Below are 25,086 nucleotides of genomic sequence, written 5' to 3'. Positions count from 1 at the left end.
GTACTAAGATGAGAATTAAAATCAATCAACTTTTGCTCCACCCAGCCCCCTTTTCCGACCTATGATCTATATGTTTGCTGTGCTCTACCACAATCCCCAAGGTATTTGTCATTATAAGGTTCCAATGAAGGAGAAGGAATTGATGAAATTCTCTGATTGATTAGAAGGATGAGCTTTGCTTAAAAATCTTTAGATGTTAATATTTCTGCATCACTGCCAGTGCTTTTCTGTGAGTCTGAGTTTCCTTCCTCAATAACATGACTTTAGGAACATACTTCTACTGAAGAATATTTTTAAAAAAGTTCTGTAGCTTTAAGTTCTAAAATCATCACAATAACAAGGATTGCTGTCTTATTCTTTACTCATGAGATATTACCATGGATTTAGCATCCACTATTATGTTGCCCAGGAGCAAGGCCCTTAATCCCAACTGCTTCAGTGGAGCTGCTCAGAGGCTACAGGTCAGTCTGTGGTTGCTCTGGGGGGCTCTGGGGGACAGTAACTATGTGATTGTGATCAGGGCATTCCTGCAAAAGAAAACACTACTCCCAATTACATCACATAAAAAAATCACTCCACCCATCCATCCATTAATCCATCTCTCCATGGTTTGCTTGCTGATAACCTCCAGTGCTAGTATAGCAAGTTAAAGCACGTTTCTGACTACACTTCTGGCTACTGTCATATTTTGCACCTGCAGGATTTCATTATTTTTCATTTACATTTAGTCCAATATGTCCCAGTTGAGACTAATCTGGTACACATCTTAGACCTCTATACCTCAAGTGGCTGCAAGTTACTGTGTCTGTGGTTATCTGTAGTTGTAGAAGAACTTTGTACTCAAAAAGTACGAAAAATACTTTTAAAGTTTTAAGGTAATAAATGACAGTGAAACACAGGTCCTTTTTTCACTGTGGTAAACAGAATTTCTTACCCCATGCATTTCAGAGTATCTTTAAAGGGTTTTGCTGTTTCTTATTCAGCTCTCAATATTGCCTCGTATTTTCCTTCACCTGTCGTAACGTCACCTTCACACTTCCCTCTTCTTATAGTCCTTACTTCTTCTTTATGTCATGCTCTCTTTTTTTTCCTTCCTCTGTCTCCACTTACACAGTGCTATCAAGCCTTAAAAATGAAACCACAGCACTATCTTTGATTGCTGTTTTGTACACATCAAATGTGTGTTTAGCAAGGAGATGCGTACAGAAGTACAAACCTGCCTACTTCTCAAAAACTAAGACAGAAAGAGTTTGTGTATCTGTCAAAATCTATAGATAGCCGCTGCACCCGGGGTGGCAGGGTGTCTCTGTTGCAGCTAATATGACTGCAGGCAAGGAGAGGCGAGTCGAGAGAAAAACAGCTTTAAAAAAGTGGCGAGTCGAGTAGGCGAGGGAAGGTGGATGTCATGCTGAGAAGGCATCACACTCATGTGAAGCCTAATCAGGCACAATCTGCTTCACTATGATGCAATGTGCAACATTGTGTATTTATCTAAAATTAAAGCTGTTGCACACACATTGCTGCATTTCCTTATCCAGTACATTAAAGGTATCCAGTGGAGTTGACAAAAAGATGCTAGAAGGTGTCTTTTGGAAATGTTTGCATCACATGTTTGTGGAATGTGCCCACATAGAAGCATAAACACCAGCAACACCTGTCTCAAAGGGAGAGTAATCATTCCCTCATAGCTTTTTGTGTTTACACCGCTTGAGATATTACACAGTAAAGGTGTTGGGTTGTCAGCATTGTGTCAGCACAAAGTAAAAGAAATATCTGTTCAGTTATATGACAGACAACAAAAAGAGCATTTAATGATGTAGAAAATGTATTTTAAGATCCATAACGGTCCTTTTGCCACAGACAGAATGTTCTGCAGAAACAACATTGTGTAGCTTAGGATCTCAACTAGTAATGATTTTAATAACTGCTTATTTTTTAGTTTTAGTATAAAATGTGACAATAGAACAGTCACAATTTGCTGAAGTGAAAAGGGAACATCTCAAAATTCTCCAAAACCTAAATATATTCAGTTTACAATGATGTATAAGAAAGAAAACAAATAAATCATCACATCACAGGAGAGAGAACCCGAGAATAGTTAATAATTGTCCTAGAAAACATAAACAATTAATCAAGTATCAAAAACCGAAAACCAAAGATTCAATTTAAACACACAATAAAGAAAGAAAAGAAGCAGAACAAAAGCTGTTAGACTGACTGCCAACTAAGAACTCATTCTGAAATCTGTTTTATTCGAAAAGTCTTAACATGACCAACTAAAATCGTCCTTTCATTTATAGTAGCAGTGTGTGTAATGGGGAACTGTCTCATAACAAGGTCCTCAGCACTTTATATGGATACACACCGGCTCATTTACAGTATTGTAGCTATTCTAAAAAAAGAACCATTGTTATTTGGGAAGCTAACAACTGAGGAGCCAACTGCAATAAGACGTCACGGATTGTGTTTACATGCCTTAAAATCACCAAGAAACCAGCAGAGAAACCAGCTTTCTCGATTAATCTTGAACAGTATAAACAGTATAGTGGCTTTCGTTTCGTTTTAGTTTTGGTTAGTTTGTGTATCTGCAGAATGACAGCTGCAGGGGAAGAGTGAAAAAGAGAGGGGAGAGAGACACCACTGATACACAGCGCCAAAAAATGCAGTAGAAAACAACTTAATTTGATTATTTTTGACTTCTAAGATGCACTTTGTATCCAGGTGAGGTTATCTTAAAATTGAGTCATTGGTTGCATAGTCAGGCAACTGTAGTCTTACAATAAAAGACAAGTCAACTTTCATGACCATAACCTTATTAATTTGCAGTTACCAGTCAATTTTATTTATATAGATACTTATACTTTCACACACAATCACAATTCAGTGAGCTTCACATCAGCATCAAGGTAACATGAAATAATAAACAGTAAAATTCTATTTTTTGTCATAGTACCTGACTGTGTTGTAGTTGCCCATTTGAAACACATTTTTAAGTACTAAGGAGTATTTGATCACATTCAAAGCCAGGATTTGATGTTCAAAATAAACGGCAGGAACCAGCTTCCCTGTTTCTTGGTAGTATGGTCTTTTGATAGGTTGCAGGCGAACATCTGATCTGAACCTTTCAGAAAAGAGTCTTGTTTTGGAGCTGTACGAGTAGAGATGTTGGAAGAGAGCTTTAGCTACTGTGAAATGGTGACTAATTTAGGGTAAAGAACCGTGGCCTTTGATCTGTGCATTGAATAAAGCTGACTGTGCTTGCCTCAGTGCCCCGTAGGCCTCATTGTCAGCCTGCCAGAACGCCATCTCTCCACCATCACTGAATATAAAACTGTGGAATACATCATGCAAATAATCAGGCTGGAAACAAACACAAGCAGTGCTTTCCCCCAAAGGAAGAGGCAGCCGTCTCTAATGAGCAGGGTAAAATTGGAATATTCATACCTCTTTCCCTCCACAGATATGATTGAGTGATTCCCTCCTCTCCTCGTCGCTTTACCCTACTTCTCTTCTTCTTAGAGGCTTATTTCTTTTCCTTTCATTCACGGTTCTCTGTCCTTCCCCCTCACCTCCATGTCTGTTGCCACTTCTTTTCTGCTTTGTCTTCCTGGAATGTAGCGATAAACACTAAGTGAATCGGCAGCTAGTGATGTTGACAAAGCTGTTCACAGATTACGCCCTTGGATCAGAGTCACAAATCTGCCAAAGAGGAGGCATTTGTTTATGGGAGAATCAGTAATGAATTCATAAGAAAAAGAAATATTGGGAAGAAAGTCAGAGAATTTTTATTTTTATAAAAATTACTTGGAAAAAACAAGTCTGAACGATCTCCAAATTTAGAGTAAAGATTTACAGGCCTTTCCCACGTTCTGGATTTAGCTGTCAGAAGTGTTGACAGAGTCTTGTCTCTTGGCTTAAAAGTCTCTTCCCACTCAGACAATGGGAGGTCTAGTGAATGATATTCAGACAGACCCACGTTCATGTTTGTTTAGGTTTAGAATAAAATTTTCCATTCAGTATTAGCATCACGGAGAAGAGGAAAGTAAAAAATGAAGAGGGAAACAAAGCAAGCAGAAAATATTTCTTGATCAATTCCACACCATTCTTATAAAAAAAAAAAAAAAAAAAAAACTCACTGTACATCTATTACTGACTGCATGTTTGCAATGGAGACAGGTGAGATTGGCTTTTGAAATGAAGATGAATGTGAGGTAGTGAAAGAAGATGAACAGCGTCGTGTATCCCAAGGCAACGAATGGATGATGTAGGAGGACAGGGACCTCATGGCTCTCTTGACCACCTGTTGAGACTGACCTAGAATGGGAGAAAAATGATCTCTCCTGTAGGACGAAAGTTTTTTTTTTTTTTCCCAATGCAGAAGATTCTTCACATTTTGGGTAAAACTATTTTCATTAATTTATCATTCCTACCATTTTTCAAGGGTAAATGCTGAATGTTCCCCGATACATTCTGAAATTAGATTCTTTGTGGTACCTACACAGTAAAAATGTACACTTATTAAACTCATAAGGTTCTGCGATGTCACTTGATGTCATGTCAGTAGTGGTGGTAGTGTAAAGCTTCTTTTACTCATACCCAGGGTAAACCAGTTTTATTACCTTGAGAACCCTGTTTTACCCCACTGTTCTAACTGGCAACATACTATATTTCATTTTAAAATATGAAACAGCACTTGCTTTGTTGCTTTTTTTTAGGCTCTTATTGTTTGTGTTAATGCCTGAAAAAAGTAGACAATGCTGTTTTTGTTTAAACTGTTTCCACAAGAGTCTTCTTTCTGAGTTTGTGATATTATTGGATTAGGAGTACAGACTGGCTTCTTGTAATTATAGTATAGTAGTATTACAGTATAGTGGCATTCTACTATAACATTTTTGAATAATTTGGAATCGGTTTGTCCAGTATTGTACAAGTTCACACTTCCCTACAACTAGTTCAAAGTTTGGTTCACACAAATCTAAATAAAGTAGTTTGTGTTCATCACTCACACATCTCACTTCCTCACAGTCCAAAAAAATAGTTTACATCAATTTATCTGACATCAGACCCAAGAAATCATCCTTTTTCATGAGATTGTTTGGTTGGTGGTGGTGGGGTAGGGGTTAGCAGTTTCTGTGATTAAAAAAGACCATATGGTCTTCTTAGCATCTTAGCATGTCTGAAACAAAAATGATTCACACTCTGTATGGACCCTGAATGGCTCACACACACATTATATTACAGTGTGAAACATGCGTCCATCCATTAACTTTAACTTAAATTGTATCGTTTTAAAATTAGCTATACAGTGTCGGGGTTGGGGCTGGACCCTCTCCCAGTATGTAATTGGCCGAGGTACACGCTGAAAAGGTCGCCAGTCTATCTCAGGGCCAACAAAGAGAAACCTACACAGACAATGTGATGGCCGCTCCCGCTGCCACACAGTCCAGTCAAATGTCAGTAACCCACCTGCACTGCACATTTTGCTTTCTTTGATTTACATTTAGTAATTTAGTACATTGATCACGTTTTATTGTACAGATTGTTTAAAAAAGGAGTTTTATAAAATCTTTTTATTTGTCAGTACATTATTTTCTATTTGTAGCGCACACATTCAGTAATCTTTCATACAGTCACACTTTAATTATTTTAGCATGAGTTAATCATAATTAAGTAACCAGTGCAGGTGGAGCTGCTGTGGGCTTTTGCTGCGGGAGGGACATCTTTAGCTGAGCAAAAGGATCCACCCCAGGATGGAGAACATCTAAATAGAGGAAGTTGTAAATTGGACCGTACCAAAAACCTGCTACCTTAAGGGGGCATTGTAATTTATGTTTTAGGATTTACAGTCCGGTGTGCAATGCTTTCGTCTTATATTTTTCTTCAATAGAAATATGCTTTAATGCTTATTTAACTGTGGAGAGATGCAGAGGAAGTTTCAAGTGACGCAAACTCACAGAACAGCACTGGCATTAGCAGAGGTATTCACTTACAAAAGTGAGGCTCACCCTTGTGACCAATCAAAGAAGAGCAATGATTTCTGCTTGATTAGTGAGTTTTGTGGCATTCTTATTTATCTTAATGTAATAACTATGACTGCAGGAGCGATTGTGCGAGGTGGTGGAGCGTATAGAGCAAAGAAAAGAAGGAAGTGCAGAGTAGTGACTATGCTACTTTAGGTTGCAAACAACCATATAGAGGTAAGATGAGGGAGAGCTTTACCCATATTTTCACATCATCAATGTTGGGGGAAATTTTCCTCATTTTTATGGTTCTAACAACCTGTATGTGTTTTTCCCTTAATGCTGTTGAATAGCGTTAAATTGTGATTGTGAAAATGAGGGTTGACCTAAACAGATATTAATTTTGGTAATAATGATCAAAATAATCCAATCCTACAATGACATATGCCTTTCCCCACTATGTGATGTCTCATCTCCTCTACTTACTCTAGTTAGTATAAAATGTTTTGTTTTTTATAATCTGTCCCATGTGCTCATTTACATACTTTTCCCAATACACTCCTCTCATATTAACATGAATAGTGGAGGTCCCAATCCACTCAAGTGTTACCATTGATTGGTTGTAAATTTTATGAACTGAGCTGCATATTCTCATGTAAAAGCATTCTGGAAAACAAAATCACCAAAATGCAAAATATGACAGTAAACCCATAGAAAAGGCTTGCAGTGAAGTAATTTTTAAAGGTGTAAGGTGGGCATTTAAAGACAGCTGGTGAAAGGAAGGAAGCCATTTAGGATAAGCAAGTCGTCAATTATAATGTGACAATAGCAAGAGACGAGGAGTTTTGGGCTTATTTTCTATATACGTTCTCGTCCAATGGCTGCTACACGCATTAAATTTGATGTCACAACTGCCGGCCCGAGATGCGTAGTTGTGTTGTATTGGATGGTTGTCCACCTCCTGTTTTTTCTTTTACATTGTGAGTGCACTGTGGGGCTTGAACAGTAGGAAATGAATGTGCTGGAGGCAAAAGTGTGTGAGCAGGTTTGTCACTACAGAGTGGGTCATATAGATACAGTGTGTACTACAGAGTACACATCCATGTAACCACATACCGGTGTGAGAGCACAGGGACCTGTGCACATATGACAATGAAAGGGCAGGTAGTATTTATGTGATTACAGACACAGCAAACAGTTAGCAGTGCCATCTAGGCTGTGTTTACAGAACATACTTCCTGTACATTACTTATATTGCCAGTGGTTTACAGCATGTTTTTCTCAGCAGAGACTCCTATCATTTAGTTGAAGATCGTAACCAGAGAAAAGTGCTTCAAGCATGACTACAAATGGCTGTGTGGTGATGTCATTGGTTATTGTGAGCACAAAGTAAGCGCAGCTTTAGTAGCAACCTGACAAACCGGAATGTCGGGGATGGAGGAGAATCATTTTAATCAAGTCATATGCTAAGAGAAAAAAATATGTAACTTTTATTCTGTAAGATAAAAAGTTTTTTTTTGCTCCATGGCAAATGCCAGTGGAAAGATTTCATTGACTTTTTGATGAGGTGGGGTACCCACTAGAGGTTGCCAGACATTCAAACCTATGGGCAATTTAGAGTACCACGTTAACCTAACATGCATGTCATTGGACTGTGGGAGGAAATTGGAGACCCAGAAGAAAGCCTCACAATGTGCAAACTCAGCATAGAAAGGCCAGAAATTTAAACCGAGGGCCCTCTATCAGTGAGGCAGCAGCACTTACCACTCCACCGCCGTGCTGCCTTCCCAATTTACTGAAAATAAAACAAAACATCCTTTTCATTCCAACTTTCTGTCTGTCATTTACTTTCATTAAAGAAAATTTTTCTTTACCACAAGACCATAATGTTCCTGCTCTCTACACCAATTTTCTATAAACAACAATTGGCAGCAATTAAGTCAATGATTTGTGCGACCAAGCTTTTTAAATTGATGACCTTTTACTCTTCATCAAAACATAAATCTGGTCTCCTATTTTCATCAGGCAAGGGCACATTTTAAATACTAATTGTGCCTTTTAATTAATTTACTCAATAATAAAAGGGAATTACCACAAATGTTGTGACATGCATATTGATAGTGCTTAATCATAATTGACTTGTTATGTCTTACTCCTTTAAGGATGAGGATAAAGCAGTTTATTTTAAAATCAGGTTTTCCACCCTGGGTCACCCTGACCAGTTCAGATTATTTTTGAACAAAACCTTGGTAAAAAAAAATACATGTATTCCTCCTCATGGTTATGTAATCCATGAAATTTGACAGGAGACACTCATTATAACCTTCAGGCCTGTAAATTGTAGGGTTTGTGGCCCTAGCACTAGTGTTTGGATTGGCTTGGAAAACTAATGTATTTAATAACATCTAAGAGTGGAAATAGTGTTGTTGACACTGCTGTGGATGAATATGGAGATGATAAAATTATCTCTCTAGGGTTCTCGTTTGGATTTGAATTGCAAAAGGTAATTTTAATAATTCTTCCACTGGAAAATCTAATGAGTTTGAACTATCAGAAATTCAAGTTGGATTAGATGATTCAGCCACACTTACTCAAAATAGCAAGACACTCTACAGTGAAACCTGGAGAAAAAACAAAACAAAAACCTTTTTGTAATGGGAAATTGTCTAACACTGTTACTTAAATTTAGATTGTGGGTCTCTTTTATGGTTTTACATAGAGACGTCTGCATTGGATTCTTATCCGTGTGCTGGCTGCAGTCTTTTATCAACACAGATTTTAACAGTTGCCTCCTGTTTTGTGTTTTTATTTTTGCCACTAAAACATTATTACACAAACAGACAAATTATGTCTATTAGTCCAACAGTAATCGAATTGTAAAATTTTTAACTTTGCCTCCTCAGCAATGTTACACTTTCACAGTAATGATGACGCCTATTGTGCATTTCTGACACAACAGAACATGCTTTTGTTCATGTCAATATGTTTGATTGTTGAATGTTTTTGCCAGGCTGCAAAGTTGGCTGTAGATAAAAAGCACAACACACAGACATTCCTCTCAACTTTGATCAAATATTTGCTTGCCTTCCTCCCACAACACAATTTCTTTTTGTATCATTGCCTGGAGGTTACTTCAGATAAGATTTGTTTTGCATAAATGTGGAACAACATCGCCGCATCCTTGATTTCTCAGTATGAACGCCGTCTCCGTCTCCACTAATAATAGCGTATCTCTTTATAAACAGTCACTAATATGTTAAATATGTAAAACAGTTCATCTGCTATTTAGTGACTGTCTCTGCAAAGCATGTCTTCATCCCACATCATATGTGATAATAATGTGCTAAAAGGCATCGATTAACATAATAATTTGAAGTCAGTTTGCAGACACATTTGGGTAAAATGCATTCACATACATTAGAGTAAAGTCTGTTTAGGCCTTGATTATTAGCAAGACAAACCCTGAATTCATAAAGAAACGTTAAGGCAAGAAAAAAATTAAGTGTGTGCATAGTGCTGCAGTAAAAGAAATACTGTATTTGGCATTTAAAGAACATAGAGCATGGCATTATCTTTTTTAACCTTTACAAAGGAAAAATACCAGAGAAACTGATTAAAGAGTAGGTTTATCTCCTCTAATTTAAGCTTCAGTTATTAGCATTTAGGTTAACTTGCTCTTATCTAGTGTTACTCCAAAGCTAATGTAGGTAGTAGGTATTTTAAAGATATTTCTATGGTAACTTTGAACATGAAAAATCACAGTTCTGAAATATTCAGTCGGGTCAAGGTGGCAGCAAGCTTAGGAAAGTTTTCCAGCTGTCCCTCTCTCTTGCAAAAGATTTCGAGAGGTTTCCAGAAGAGATATATGAACGAAAAACAGATGACCTATCCAGTGTGTTCTAGGTCTATCCTGGGGTCTCCTACCAGCTGGGTGTGTGCCCAGAAGTCCTGAAATGGGAGGTCCCCAGGAGGCATTCTTGTAAAATGCCTGAACCATCTCAAATTGTTCCTTTCATTGCAAAGGAGCAATGGCTCTACTCCAAGGTTCCACCGCAGGTCTGAGCTACCCTATCTCTAAGACTGAGCCCGGCTATGCAACGGACAAAACTACTTTTGGCCACTTGTATTGGCGATTGCATTTTTATAAATCATTACCCAGAGCTCATGACCATAAGTGAGGGTTGGAAAGTAGATTGACTGGCAAATAGTAGGCATTTTCCAGCTAATTACCATAGCCTCAGACAAGGAGGTCCTGGCTCACATCCCTGCTACTTCACACTGAGCTGCAAACTGTCCCAGTTTTTTTCTGAAGGTTACAGTCTGATGAATCTAACACAACCACATCATCTGCAAAAAGCAGAGAACCCTAACCTGACCATCTCTTCCCCCTGGCTGCGCCTTGAAATCCTGTCCATGATAATCACAAACAGGATCAGTGACAAGGGGACAACCATGAAGGAGGCCAACACCAACTGAAAACGTTTTTGACTTGCTGAGAAAACGGACACAACTTACTCTGGTTATTGACGGACCAGATGGATTGTTGCACCTCATAATTCCCCCACATAGACATCAGAGCAACAAGGTGATAAACCTTGGCCAAGTCTACAAAACACATTCAGAGTGGACTGGCATACACCCACAATCCCTCCAGTAGTCTTGCCACGGTGAAGAGTTGGTCCACCATTTCAAGTAAGAGCGGAATCCGCATTAATCCTGGATTTAAGGTTCAACAGTCGGTCAAAGCCTCCTTTTTATATAGGCTTTTATAGGGAGGCTGAGCAATGTTATACCAAAGTAATTTTGGGAGCCACCACCTCAGATTGCCAGTCCACTGGCACTGTACTCGTCCTTCATATGAGACTGAACCGGCATGGCAGCCAAGACCCAATGATGTCCGGAGCCTTCCGCAGCTCAGGACAAATCTCATCTTACCTCTAAGGAGCTCTTAACTGCCTCAGATACCTGACAGCCTCAGGCATGTTTGAGGAGTTCCTCAAAATGTTTCTACCCCCAATCCAACGATATCCTCTAACCTGGTCAGCAGTTCTTCTCCCCTGCTCAGCAGCCTGGGCCTAGCCCTGCTTTCTCTTTCGGACCTGTCTGATGGTTTGCAAAAAGTTTCTTGCGGCCAACGAAAAGTTTTTTTCCACAACCTCACCATAGTCAACTTTTCACATCCGCAACAACCTGAGCTACAGTCCCTGTGGTCTGCAAACCTCTTTAAATGTTTTGTCCCAAATTTCCCATACGTGTGTGAGTGTGAATGGTTGTCTGTCTGTGTATGTCTCTTTCTGTGTTGGCCCTGAGGTAGACTGGTGAACTGTCGAGGATGCACCCTGCTTGTCGCCCAATGACAGCTGGGATGGGCTCCAGCCCCTCTGCAACCCTAAACTGGATAAGCAATTTTAATGTGCTATTATTGTCACTGTAAACTGGATGTTTGTACAAAAACAGAATGAAACTCTATTATCCAAACTTGCAATTGTCTAGAGTATTTGTATATCCTGTTTATTTGATAGCACAGGCATTTATTACTACTTTGCTGTAATTTGGCTAAGCAACAATCTGGCTTACATTCAGTAGGTGGACAACATAAAGAGCTCGTGTCAGCTCTCCCCAAGCTCAGCAGGACACAGTTTTGAGAGTTTCATTAATTCATGAACATAGATCCAATTCCAGCTGATATACCGTACTCTGTAAGTAGTCCATGGTAGTGATTAATTCCTTGACCTTTAGTCTGAAGAAGATCCATTTACACTGATTTAGAAAAGGACTGGCAGTAGATATCACCTCAGTCCTATTGGCAGTTTGCTAGATGGTCATTACTAAACTAAAGGCACCCGTGGGAGAGAAAACGAGTGGGTGGCTGTGTTTCTGCATGTGAGCACGTGTGTGTGTGTTTAGGTGAAAAGGTTGAAACATTGCCATGGGGCTACACTTACAAGATGTAGGGGTCAGCAGCAAAGGTCAGTTAGGGTCAATCTTGTAATGGGAGCCATTTTTCAGGCGCATTCCTCATCTTGGTCTCTGAGGTAGTGGTCGAGAGTAAAGTAGTGAACTGCAGGAAATGGCATTTCAATGTGCGTAACCTCTCGCCTTTCAACCTCCCCTCTTGACAGGGAATGGGGAGGTCCTTCTCATCTCTCTCTGGCTGGGTCGTATATCACTCACAGCTCTCGCCCACTTCTCCATCCCGAGAGATGGTGGCCTGAGAGAGCGAGAGTAGGAGTATTGGTGATGCGGGTGGACTGCTCTTCAATCTAGCAGCTGCTCAACAATCAGCAGCACATCTATCACCAGACTTGAAAGTAATTTTGAACCCTCTGACACACATACATGTGCATCCCTAGCCTGTATCATAGATGAATTGTAAATTACATCTACTGCAGCTCAGTAGATGTCGTTTACAATTCATGCAGAAATGGTATGTCACCTGCCTTTATGGTGAGTCAGTCCAGCATGAACACAAAACTGGTAGAGAAAAAAAGGAGAGAGAGAAGACTGCAGTGGTTCTACCAGACAGTCCAGCCACACGGGGGCACTAGTAGCCAAAATCAATGAAAGAAAACTGGAGGGAGAGTATGGACACAACAGATAGAGCTGTATGAATATTTCTTTCCATAACACAGCTTCTGCTATGAATATTCTCAACAGCTGGCATAGGAGTGTAAAAATAAATCATGTGCTGTAAACATCTTGTTAAAGATTAATATTTCAGTTTTGGGGCTGCTGTTAGAGAAGTAAGTCCTGCCAGGAACACTGTGGGGAAACTTCATGCGAGGATAGGGACCCTGGGCAGAAAAAACATGCATATGCAGTAAATACATTCTGGCTTCTGAAAAAGGCCTTTCACATGTCACACTCACTTTCAGGCTCCTGTTACGGACTGATGTGATGTGGCAATTAATTAGTTTGCGATACATGTTGTCAAAATGTCATTGGCCAGAGTGCGGCAGGGCCACTGATTGTAACCGTGCCCTGCTTTAGTGAGATAGATACTGGGGGACATAAAGGAGGTGGTTAACCTGTCCTAAAATCAGTCTAGGCCAGCACTGCACCCACATATACTCTCCCTTTTTCATTTATTCAGTATTAAATGAATGTGAAGTGATCATTTGAGGAAAAAAAAAATACAGATGTCACCTTGAGATCATCACATTCTAATTTTGTGGGATAGTCTTTATTAAATTGACAGTTTAGGAGTAGCAGTGGCTCAGTGGCCACCTATTGACCGTAAAGTTGGCGATTTGCACCCCAGCTCTCTCTGGCCAATTGTCATTGTTCCTGGGTAAGACACTAAATCCCCGAACTGCCTAACCTAACCGTGCAGTGTATATATCCGACCACAGGTCCCAAACCCAATAAAAGTTGAGGAAGGTTTGGTCAGGAAAAGGATCCAGCATCATTTCAGTTTTAGAAATAAAATTATTCAAATGGCAATTTTATAAGTGCTTAAGTTTACAGAACCACCAAGAATGTTCAGTAATAAATAAATCAAACAAGACTGAGGTTTATACAACATCATTCAAATCACGCTGACATGTATTTTATACATTAAAACAACTACCTAATTTGTTTAATAAACTAACAAATCTAAATCAGCCAAAACTAATACAAGACTAATACTACATTTAGACAACGTACAACGATTACAGTTAACACCTAGCAGTTCTTTGTCAGTAAAACAGCATGTTATATATTACAGTGTGGAGACTTTTACTTTTTGGTGACACTTAGACAGCCAGTTTGGGAAAACAAATCTATATATTAGTCAGAGCCAAAAATATTAGTGGTAGTTACACCCAACACAACTGTACATCATTCATGAAACAAGTCCTCTAACCTTAATATACATATATAGGTTGTTTGTGTCTACCTATTTGTATCACCACAAAACCATTTGTTAAAAAAGCGCATCCATAAAAGGAAGTAGGCATCTGTTGATATTGCTTCAGGCACCAAAATGGTGAATAACGTTGCTTACAATTGTGCCAAAATAAAGGTCAGTTTTGCTCTCCTTTTCGGCCCAAAACACGAACAATACATTCAGGTCACATGACTCGCATCACGTGACTTGTTACAACTAATGGTAAATGGTAAATGCTCTGCACTTATATAGCGCTTTTCTACCTATTGGCACTCAAAGCGCTTTACACTGCTTCTTATTTACCCATTCACACTCACAATCACACACACTAATACACCGATGGGGGGCAACTAAGTTGGGGTACAGTGTCTTGCTCAATGACACTTCGACATGTGACTGGAGGAGCCGGGGATTGAACCAACAACTGTGAGATTGGTGGACAACTGCTCTACCTTCCTGTGCCACAGTCGCCCCACAAAGAAAATAATAATTGTTGCACACCCTGCTGCTGCATGTCACCCCACAGATCTACGTTTGTTGCCCCCCCCCCGCTTGTACAAATGACCTTCCATCTGTTGTTGTGTTTTACAGGACAATCTCCATTCTTAAATACCAAATGATACTGTAATAAATACAAGTTTTTTGCGTCTGACGCAGCTCTAGCCATGCGTCAGACGCTAAAGATATTCATAAATGCTGTTTGAAATGGTGCATCTATATTTCTGTAAAGTCTCAATTCATCAGAAGATTTAAATTGGTGCAGAACAAATAGTAAAAAAAAAATCATTTAGATTCTAAAAAATAAAAATAAAATGAAGGCAATTGTTTCCACTCCAGCTAATGTGTTTGGGCCTGCAATCTATTTAAGCAATTGCTAATGACAGTTCTTGAAAGTGGGAGCAGGGCAAACTCCATCAAGGCAGCTGCCAGTGGAACTGATACTGTAATTATTTATGTTTCAATACAGTTTCCCCATTTTCACTGTAAAGTCTGATTAATTTTGATCAGTCTCACCAATATCTTAAAGGGGTCAGCTTTAGAAATCAGCTTAGACAGAGTATTAAAGGGTATTGGTTTTTACTCGGTTTTGTTTGTGACCCTGTTGTGTTCTCCATTGAGTTACAACATGCAGCTCATTTTTTCTGGTGTTTAGGCGAAAGCTGTTCCTCTTTATAAATATTAATTTTCTCATCTTTCTTTGCCAAAGCCTGAGGCGTTCAGCACAGGTGTTTTGTGAATAACACAGAGGACAACAAGCTAACTGCAGCTGAAACAGGAAGTTGCAGTAATGACTTCTGTCCCCAGTGCACCCTGGGTAATAATCAGCCCTCGTTTGTCATAATAGCAGGTAAATACTCAAGCACGGCTGCAGCAGTCCTCGCAGTAGGACACCGGCAGCAACAGCGGTCCACAGTAATTTTTCACTTATTTTTATTAAGCGAACAGACATTCTGGTTGTTCTCTGCTGCTTGTTAGTGTTTACAGACACAGCAGCAGAAATACAACAGAAATGAAAAGGGCAAGTCGTGGCAGAAGCCAGATTCAAACTTAGGTTGAAGTGCATGAATGGTTACAGGAGTGTAACCACGGGTCTGCATTCATTATTAATAAAGATTTTTCACAGCATTCTTAACAACTGTCCTTTTGTCGATTGCGTTTTGAGGAAAAGAATCAATGTCACGTGTAGTGCTTCATAATTTAATAACAGAGAAAGTAAGATGTTATTGCTTAGAGAAATATAGTTCCCCGGCTATTGCTGGCTGGTTATGAAATGTACAAAGCCCAAAGCCCGAGGCAAAGTTTCTCTGTTCTGCTTGCCATCTCAGTGAAGAAACTCTGAGATAAGACAAATGGTTCAAATGACCTTTGAAAAGATCACCGTCTCTCAGTTCACTCGAGAGAGGGAAAGCTAGAGGGAGCGAGGAAAGAGAAGACGGCTATTTCTATATAGTGAGGGATAAAAGTGGATTCCCAAACTGTGTGAGCGTGTGCCCTATTCGTCTCCCCCCCTCTGAATGCTTTCTGCTCCATTTACACAAGCTAAGTTTATTTGTCTCTGTCTAGGCCTTGTGAAGCAGCAGAAGTGGAATTGGAGAGGGGGTGTTACAGCCTGGATTTATCATTCATTAACTTGTTTAGGATTTTTATTTGATTTTTTTTTTTTACCAGGTAGTTTTTATTGAAGAATATAAAACTACAGAATGTAACTGGACACATTTGTATTATAAATGGGATCCAAAACCCTCTCAATGGAGAGATGTGCTGTCAAAGTGTTGTGTGACCGAGACTCACTGAACACCTCCTTCTAAAGTAGCAATGACACTTTGGAACAAAAGATGACATGTTTATAGATGTTAAAGCAAAAAAGAAATAGGATTGTTAGAAGTGACTGTTCAAGTACCTCCATTGCTGACTTTATAAAATCTTTTTTTATCATAAAAAGTGAGATATTTGCAACAGTGGCTGTGCGTGTAAGCACATGTGCGAAAACCAGATGAAGCATTATATTTAAAGGTGCAGTCCAACATATTTATGCCTCCAGATCCATTTAGATGAGGAGTACTACTTAACATGTTGTACAATGTCTTCTGTGGCTCTGAAGGAGCATTATAAAGTGTCCCAGGGTAATCTTGGATTTAGCTCGAGACTACAAAATCCTGACCAAAAACGGGTTTTATGAAAGATGCTATTGAATATCAATATCGGCGCAGTTATGGTAATTGCTCCTTTTTTTTTAAGCTTGACTCATACTAGAGACACTGAGACAGTCAAAGCCATGATGTCAGGTCCTGTATAACTTTGTTTTTACTCACTTGTGCACAATGCAATTTATCATCGTTCATCATGTCTTCAGCCTGTACTTGGGTACTTTCTATAATAATTTCAACAAAATTAAGCTTCAACAAAAATGTATCTTATCCTATCCTGTTATGGTTACTAAAGTAGCTTATAAACACTTTAGCCCCAACTGTGGAGACTTCATTTTGTAAGTTGTTGATGATAATTGATTGACTCTTTTCAGCCTTTTGTGGTGAATCACCGTTACAGAGGAGTGTGTTGTTAAGGTTTGTGTATTATTGCATTGCTCAATTCTCTCTGTATTATAAACTCACATCTTATTATCCTCCTGATTTCACTGGATCTCTCTTGTAAAAACTGAGCATCCGTGGCACTTATAAGGTTGGATGAGCTTCCTGCTCCAACTCTGTTTAAATCCAACAGTATATATACCTTTCTATTCGGAAAACTAAGGAAACCTGCTCCAGATGTAGGATCAGGTCAAATCATCAATAGAAATATGACACTAACCTGTTGACCCATGTACATAGAAGTTCTGGTTTCACTTCAACTCTAAGTAGTCAGGGAACTCATTGTATGTGACAACAAATTTACATTCTTTTAAAAATATGTCTCACAAAAGAACTCAAGCTCAGTCTATACAGTAAGATTTTTTTATTTTTTTTAAGACATTCCTTGTTTGTCAGGTAATAAAAAAATACAATCCTACAAGATGCACAAATGAACCCGTCAATCAAGTGTTTGAATGAAAGGAATGTTTTGTTTAGGCTCTCATAGTGTCAGCCGCTTAAACCTGCAGGGTTACTGTAGAAATGATTGTGTTGCTGCACTCGCTGCTTTCTGAGTTCATTAGCTAAATGCTTATTTGTGTTTAAATGGGGTGCCACAACAGGGTGTTTCCTGGCTCATAAAATTAAAATGTAAAACAACTTGTGCCTTCTCCGACCTATTAAATTTGTTGGTGTGTGTGTGTGTGTATCCCACGTGTGTGTGTGTGTGTGTGTGTGTGTGTGTGTGTGTGTGTGTGTGTGTGTGTGTGTGTGTGTGTGTGTGTGAGGGGAATACGAGGAGGCAAAGTCCAGACAACAGCATCACTTGTTTCCCAATTAGCAATGCAGGCCTTTGAACGGGTCTTTAACCTTAGCCGAGCTTAATCATGTCATTAACAAGAAAGGGGAAGGTGCCTGCCCAATGTTACTCTGCCGCAAAAAAGATTTCCTTCCAAAACAATGTCTTGACTCCATGTTTTTTTTTAGAAACAAAGACATCATTTGTGACCTTTAAGGCATGGAGTGAGTTGGCTACCTAGGGCATTAGTCTTTTATTTAGCAGGGCACTGCTCTAATTTACTGTGTTATTGCCATTCAGTGCATGTGCCTGGACATGTGCTTGCAGACATGGGAGTTTGTGACTCTTCAGTGTGCATCGGTGTGTGCGTTTAAATATAATCCACGGTCTCGATCTAGGGTGTTTGCTTATGGTTTATTACCTACCAGTGGCATTTCAGAAGCGGTTGCAACCTCTCTCACTTGAACAAGCCGCACATCTAGCTGACTAAGTGGTTGTTTACAACGGCCTTGCTTTAATTGCTCATCAAATTATTGGCTTAATGATAAGACACACAAGTGATTGAAAGGGACATATGGATTCGGACAGTGGCCATCAAAAGCTGCCCACCTCATTGTGCTTTTGCATCCGTGGTGTCTATTAGCTAAACAAGCAGAGGCCTATTTAGCATTAATCAGCAGAAGCACTGTGGAAGATAAAAATCAGCCGTTGGCCTTATTTTCTTTTCAGCTTTCAAGAGTGACAGGCCTATTAAACAGGACTTGGAATTTATGAGATGATCATCTTGGATGGCCTGGTTGTCTTTTGTTTGCTGTAACGTTTTCTATGGTAATGATGCTTCCCCTCTGCTTAAACCACAAATCGCCATCCGCCTGGTGACTCCATCTCTCAGCTGAAAAGTGATTCCTGACGGCTCCATTAAGGGGTGAAAAAATTGCCCCCACCCCCAACGCTTACTCAGAACCTTTTATATTCACTCGTCAGCCAAGCTTATTTATGTCGTCATCTTCAGTGCGAGGATGCATCAGGTTTGAACTTGTCGCTTTGATGGGAAAGTGGTGATTTGAAACGACCTTGATACAACTTCTGCACATAGGGCTGTAATGTCGCTGTGGGATTGTACAGGGAAATCAAAAGCTGTGGCCTGGAACAGTGCACACTCACTGCTGGTCATTATGGCTGCCCTATAACCAAGCCAGAGATCTCACATCTATCAGAGGTGTAAAACCATCGGATCTGTCTAATGAAAAAACTGCCAAGTTGTGCAATAGATTTATACAACTGCATCAGTATGTATGTAATATGCCTTTAAATTGATTTCTTCAAGAGTGAATACTCACAACACCTCTCCATTTCTATTTCAAAAGTGAAGAAAGACCATGCATGGTTAAGACTCTTCAGTGAATTCAGTGCTGGATTTACCTGCTCCAAGGCCCAGGGGCAAAAACCAGGCACCTTTGATCCCTAATTTCTTTAAGGCACACAGACAGCAAATGCTTTGCCAGGTAACTCTCTTTTCCGGGTTTGGTTTATATCTTAGTCTGAGAATTCAATTTTTTTCTCACAGGACTGTTAAGTTTTGTAGCTTGTTAATTTATTGTAGATTGACGACTACTGAAGGGCTGAGCAGTGCAGTGAGTAGCAGAGATGGGAGATGGATGAGATTTCAAATGTTTCCAAAGAATGCACCTGTATTTAATAATACTTTAGCTCCATTCATAAAGGTTGCATATTGGCACTGATCTCTGATTTGATATGGTAACGTTTCAGTTTACACATTTCCGTTTACATATTTCCGTTTACAGAACTGATTAAATCCATTGAAGCAACCTTACTGCAAATATTTCATTACATATTAAACATTGTGGTAAATGTGAGGAAAAACTTTTCATGTCCATAAATAATAAAGTTGTCTGAAGGGGAAAAAAACCCACACACATAATTCAATACTAATTTAATCTAAAATAAATAAATTATTTGGTTATTAAATCATAAACTATCAAAACCTTAAGAGTTTTATTCAGAGAGCAGGTCAGCTCAACATGCAAATTGTGAAACGTGTCTACAAACAAGTTTGAATTACCACATGAATAAGTAATAAATGTTCCCTGGAGTTTCACCTGCAAGTCAGTAATAAAAAAAATATATAAATAACTCAAATAAAACTCCTTTTCTTGTAATTGGCACCAAACTAGACAATTCTTTGAAAGAAAGATTCAACAAATGATTAAGAAACTGACCTGTAAAATAAAGCATTACCAACTTCCCTCAATGAAAAAAAATGTAAACGCAACAGATTTCTGCCCCTTGCAGCAACACAACCATATGTGCATTTATTGTCAGCTTATAAACGGCAGCTAAAAGGCAGCAATTGTTAACATCACTTCAGGGTTATTGCAAAACCAATCGCTCTCATCAAGAACATTTATCTCTTTCAAACTCAATTTACCACATACTGAAACCACAGATAGAATATGAAATCTGACCTCGGTGGTTTGGATCTTTTGACACCTGTTTTTCACTGTGAGAATCATAGGAGTAATTGCTTTTGAGGGGTCCCTGATCCATTTACTCTGCCTACTGCTTTCCAAAGCCGGAAACATGATTACTATTTGACACATGTCCTGTTTTCATCTTCTTTTATGTCTGAGCAGTCTTTGTGATGTGATGTTTATTTGGGCTAGATGTTTCTTTTGAGCTTGAACCCTGTGGGAGGAGGGGGTTCATTTAAAAGACAGCAATATTTTATTTTATTTTATTTTTTTTAAAAGCTGCAGCTTTCATGCTTGATTTACACACTTTAACAAATGCATTTTTAATATGTTTTTCACACATCATTTTAAAGATTTATGAAACCAAAATCAAGTCAATAAAATTAACTTGAAAAAAAAATTACCTTAAAAAGGATTGAAACGAAACACACACACACACACACACACACACACACACAAAACAAACAATTCTTCGTGTGGAGTTATGCCACCATTTTCTAGTACACACATACCCTTTGTAATCATACCAACCACGACAAATAAGAACCAGACACTATAAACACTTGGATTGCAATCCAATATCCTCTCTGTTTTTCTCCACGTCGGATCTTGAATATGTAGGTGTGCATTCCAATTATTCTCTGTTGCAACATGAATGCCAAAGAGAAACAATATTCTTTGGGAAAAAAAAAGAAAAGATTTGTCTGCATAGTTTCTTAGTTGTGGCAGATAGATTGAAGAGCAGAGGATGGAAGAGAACCAATCAAACATGTATAGTGGCCAGGTCAATCTTTTCCCTTTCATGTCCATTTATTGAAGTCCTTATACTTGTTTTTTCATTTTTTCTTTTGTTTTCCTGGATGACAATAAAATCAATGCAAGTCTATGTTTCTTACCCAGAGCAAACATCTGTAAAATGTGGGCACAGAGATCAAGTCTTTACAGTGCTTGATCAGGACACACAAACACACCTTTGTGTAGCTGTGAATAGTATTTCTGTGTTGTTTTGTTGTATTTTTTTCTTATAATTCAATAAAGAAAACACAGATGCATATTGAGGAAGAGAACCTTTATCTCCCTCTTTAATACTGGCTGATTTATACTGGTGGAGCTCAAGGACGACACTTTCCTCGGGCTGTGAATCATTCGTGCCAGTTGACTCTAATCACCAGCTAATTAATAGTTGATGTGCCAGCTTACAAAAACATCACTGTTATTAACTTGCATGTGCCATTGGTTTATACTTGCTTCAGCTTACTTTAGGTCCTGCGGTGGATGGTTCTAAAGAGAGAAATTTGGATATTGGAAGAAGTTATAGTCGAGGGGTTTTCAGGCTGGCTTCAAGTAGGAGAAGGGACTTGAGTATTGATTGATATACTATGGTTGTGCATTTTCTATTATGTGTCCAATATACTGTTGTTGGCGTCATTAATACCTGGACACTGACATGGGTGTACTGCATTTATGTCCTGTCAACAGAAAGGGGATGAATGAGAATCATCCCCATAGTAACATGGCATTACCTTGAACTAGCAATAATGGTTTTATAGCTCTTTAATTCATAAACTGACATGTGCAGTTCTTTCTGCCAAGTGGGAGTTATTGTAATGGTCAGATCTCAGACTAACCCCTTTATTACTTTATTTAAAAAATAATAATAAATGTGCACCTAGTTTTTGATGGAAGCCACGTCTGGTACACTTCTGAAAACAGTTCATCCCCCACAATCAGGTAGCACTTAATAAATATTGATATACTTGTCCAGTGCCAGCCAGTTCAACAATGTTATATTTTGCAGGACATAGCTAAAAGAATTGGAAGACCTCATGAAATTACACCTAACAACCAAAAATAATCTAAATCATCATCAGGACTATTAAACTAACAGTACCTGAAAGTAATTGTTGCATTCTGAAATTAAAAACAACAATATAGAAGTGAAGAAATCCATTTGTTTTTGCACTGTTGGCCTGTCTGATTAGTAGTATGCCTCGTATTTAACTGTAATGTTGTAATCGCTTAATATATTATAACCTTATCATTCCTGACCAACAACAGTTTCTGAGGATTGTTGCTAAACCTTGAATCTGTTGTTCACCAGTCATATATGAGCTATCATCATAATATGATCTAAATCAGGGTTGTAGGGATCTGACAACCTAATCTGCAGCTTTTCTGTTTTGCTTCTTTTTTCCACTGGCTTCATTTGCTCAGTTACGTTAATAAATGAGTTTTCATAGGAAGACACATCTCCGGTTAAAGTGGGAAAAAAAAAAAAAGTCTAAATAAAACCATCTCCATGACGACACATGTTTTACAGCTCACTGAAAGGCTGCTGAACCGAGCGTGATGCAAACACAGCAAATTGAATCAATTTGCGACCTCTAAATAAATGTGATGCGTAGAGCCTGAATGCTCAAATGAATAAGAAAGAATTTCTGACTTTAATGATGTTGATTTTGTTTGTGCATTCCTTCCTCCCTGCTTGACAAAGGTTCCAGAAGATCGGACATAAAGAGGAAGAAAGATATCAGATAACAAGGTGAGGCGCGTGGTGTCACATGCAACACGCTGCAACCACCGGGAATGAGGTGACAGGCCGCGGTGGAGCAAAGGGACAGAATCAAGAGGTGAGTGGAGCATATTAAACTGATAAGTGGCCATGCGGAAAATAGTGAGCCACAGAGACACACAAACATGAAATCTCCCGGATGTGTTTAAACATGTATAGGCCCATTTACATACAGGGTTAGAAACATTTGAATGGGGCCAGTTCATTTTTATGAAGAGGGGCATGTTATTAAACTGGACAAAACCTCACATTTGAGGGTTCTTGGAATGAATAAACTGCCTTTTACGTTCACATAAAAACCCTCATGCCTCTTATTCAGGGCACAGACAGGAAATAGACACAAAAGACTGCAAATGGCACAACAGTGTGTTGTTTTTTTTATTTTATTTTATTTTTTCCCTCAGGTTATTTTTGTGTTTTTGTTGTCTGTTTTCATTTGTGGAAATTCTGTTTTTTGTCGTCCTCTCTTTGTCTGTGATTTGTGTCTCTTTGTGCTTTCTTTGATTCTCTTTATTTTTTCCTGATTAAAGTTGTTTTTTGTCAGTGTTTTCATCTCTTGTCATCGTGTGTCTTTGGCTGTTATGCGTCACTGTGTGGTGGTTTTGTGTTGTTTTATCTTTGAGGTTGTTTGATGTTTTTATCTATAATTTGCCATTTATTAGTACTCATTCTGTGTCTCTCTATTGTCTTTCACTTATGAACTCTGGACAGTGTCCTGAGAAATATGCCCCAGATATTGTCCAATATTGTGTTTCATGCATGTAACAAACAGAAACTGAGCTTGATTTCAGTGAGGGGTCAGTATGTACAGGGTTAACGACATGATAGAAAACTGCTGTGAGAACAGTGATTATTTACAGCACATCTGAGCCGTGCATAAATAAATAAATAAAATCAATCAATCAATCAAACAAAGATGCAGTGGCAAGCGGATGATAGAAATGTTGTCAACATGCCCATTCGCTTGCTTTAAATCCTCCTGATAATTCAGGGCAGAGCAACGTGCTCCACGCGTGGACATAAAGTGTGGATAATCTCAAGAATTCTCACGTAGTGTACACAGCCTCCGAATAAAGAGAGAATTTTAAGGTTCCAGTTTTACTGTATGTGTCATTGTGATTTTCTTGCCATCTAATATAGGTGATCTTTTTACATGTCTTCGGGACCATTGTGTTTTTGGAGACAATAGCCTCTTTTGACCATTTAAGGGGCTCTTTGTTTGTTGTCTTCATTGTCATTTTGCCATTTTTGGTGATTGTGTTGCCTTACTTAGTAGATAATCCCAAAGTTGTTCCCCACTCCTCCGGAAACATGTCGAGGTGTCCTTGAGCAAGACACTGAACCCCAGCTTAGTTGCTCCCGGTGAGTGTTGGCCAGCTGCAGCCGCATGAGTGTGTGTGTTTGATTGTGAGTGCGAATGGCTGAATGAGAAGCAGTGCAAAACTCTTTGAGTACCAACAGGTAGAAAAGTGCTCTATAAGTACAGACCATTTACTATTTACCATCATTTCTGTCATTTACATTTCTATTATTTTCATGAGATGTGCAATATAACAGCTAGTGTAGAACACCTCAGGCAAAGATGTTTATACGAAATTGTGGTGTAAAGGAAATCTGTAATGGAGAATGTCTTCCACATGTAAATGTGGTCAAACACCGCGGGCATTTCTCATGGTCAAAGCTGTCATTGTTGTTGACATATTGATCACGAGTAGCCTTCCTTTTGTGCAGATGGCCTGCAACACTTAATGATCAACATAGAACACAAAGCTTCCAGCTGTGCAGGACACATTGACAGACTGTGATTAAATCAGCACTGGTGGCAGCATTGTTGCTAACAATGATGATAACACTTAGGACACTTTTCAAAGGAAAACACCAGAACAGCTAACCAGCTGCACACATGCCGATGGAAGAAACTGACTTTAGCTAAATACTGAGCATTTATCACTAAATGGACTGTTCACCTATCACAGAATTCTGCAGAGCTCAAGGATAATTGTTTCCAAGTCTTATGTTTTGCCTGTCAGTCAGATGTTGTCTGCGTTAGCTCTTATACATCTGAATTAGGCGCCTGGTGGCACTCTGTCACGTACAGCCAGTCGTAAGCTGTTAAATACATAAATCGGGTTTAAATGAACACACACACCACTTGTCTTGCCTGCTTTGCAGAGCAATTCATCTTCCAACTCCATGATTTTGTTATGCAGTCAAATTGACAAGTAATCCATTGCTAGTGTCCTTGTTGTCAACATTAAGGTCACATCTGATTGTTGTATTGAGTGATCAGACTTGCATGGGGGGGTGAAAAATGCATCAAATTAC

At 38.9% G+C, this 25,086-nt stretch overlaps 1 long non-coding RNA gene across 2 annotated transcripts in view; it reads left to right on the top strand.

Moving 5' to 3' along the window:
• Positions 1–25,086, top strand: part of LOC137106594 (uncharacterized) — a 224,861-nt gene that overhangs the window by 65,624 nt on the left and 134,151 nt on the right. For both annotated transcript variants that reach the window (XR_010911978.1, XR_010911979.1), the window contains exon 4: positions 22,684–22,819. This is a non-coding gene — a long non-coding RNA (uncharacterized lncRNA). The remainder of the gene's footprint in view (positions 1–22,683; positions 22,820–25,086) is intronic.

This window comes from Channa argus, chromosome 21 (assembly GCF_033026475.1).
Source record: "Channa argus isolate prfri chromosome 21, Channa argus male v1.0, whole genome shotgun sequence".
Taxonomy (NCBI): Eukaryota; Metazoa; Chordata; class Actinopteri; order Anabantiformes; family Channidae; genus Channa; species Channa argus.
The sequence above is the reverse complement of the archived record's forward strand: the minus strand, read 5'-3'. Positions and strand labels throughout refer to the sequence as shown.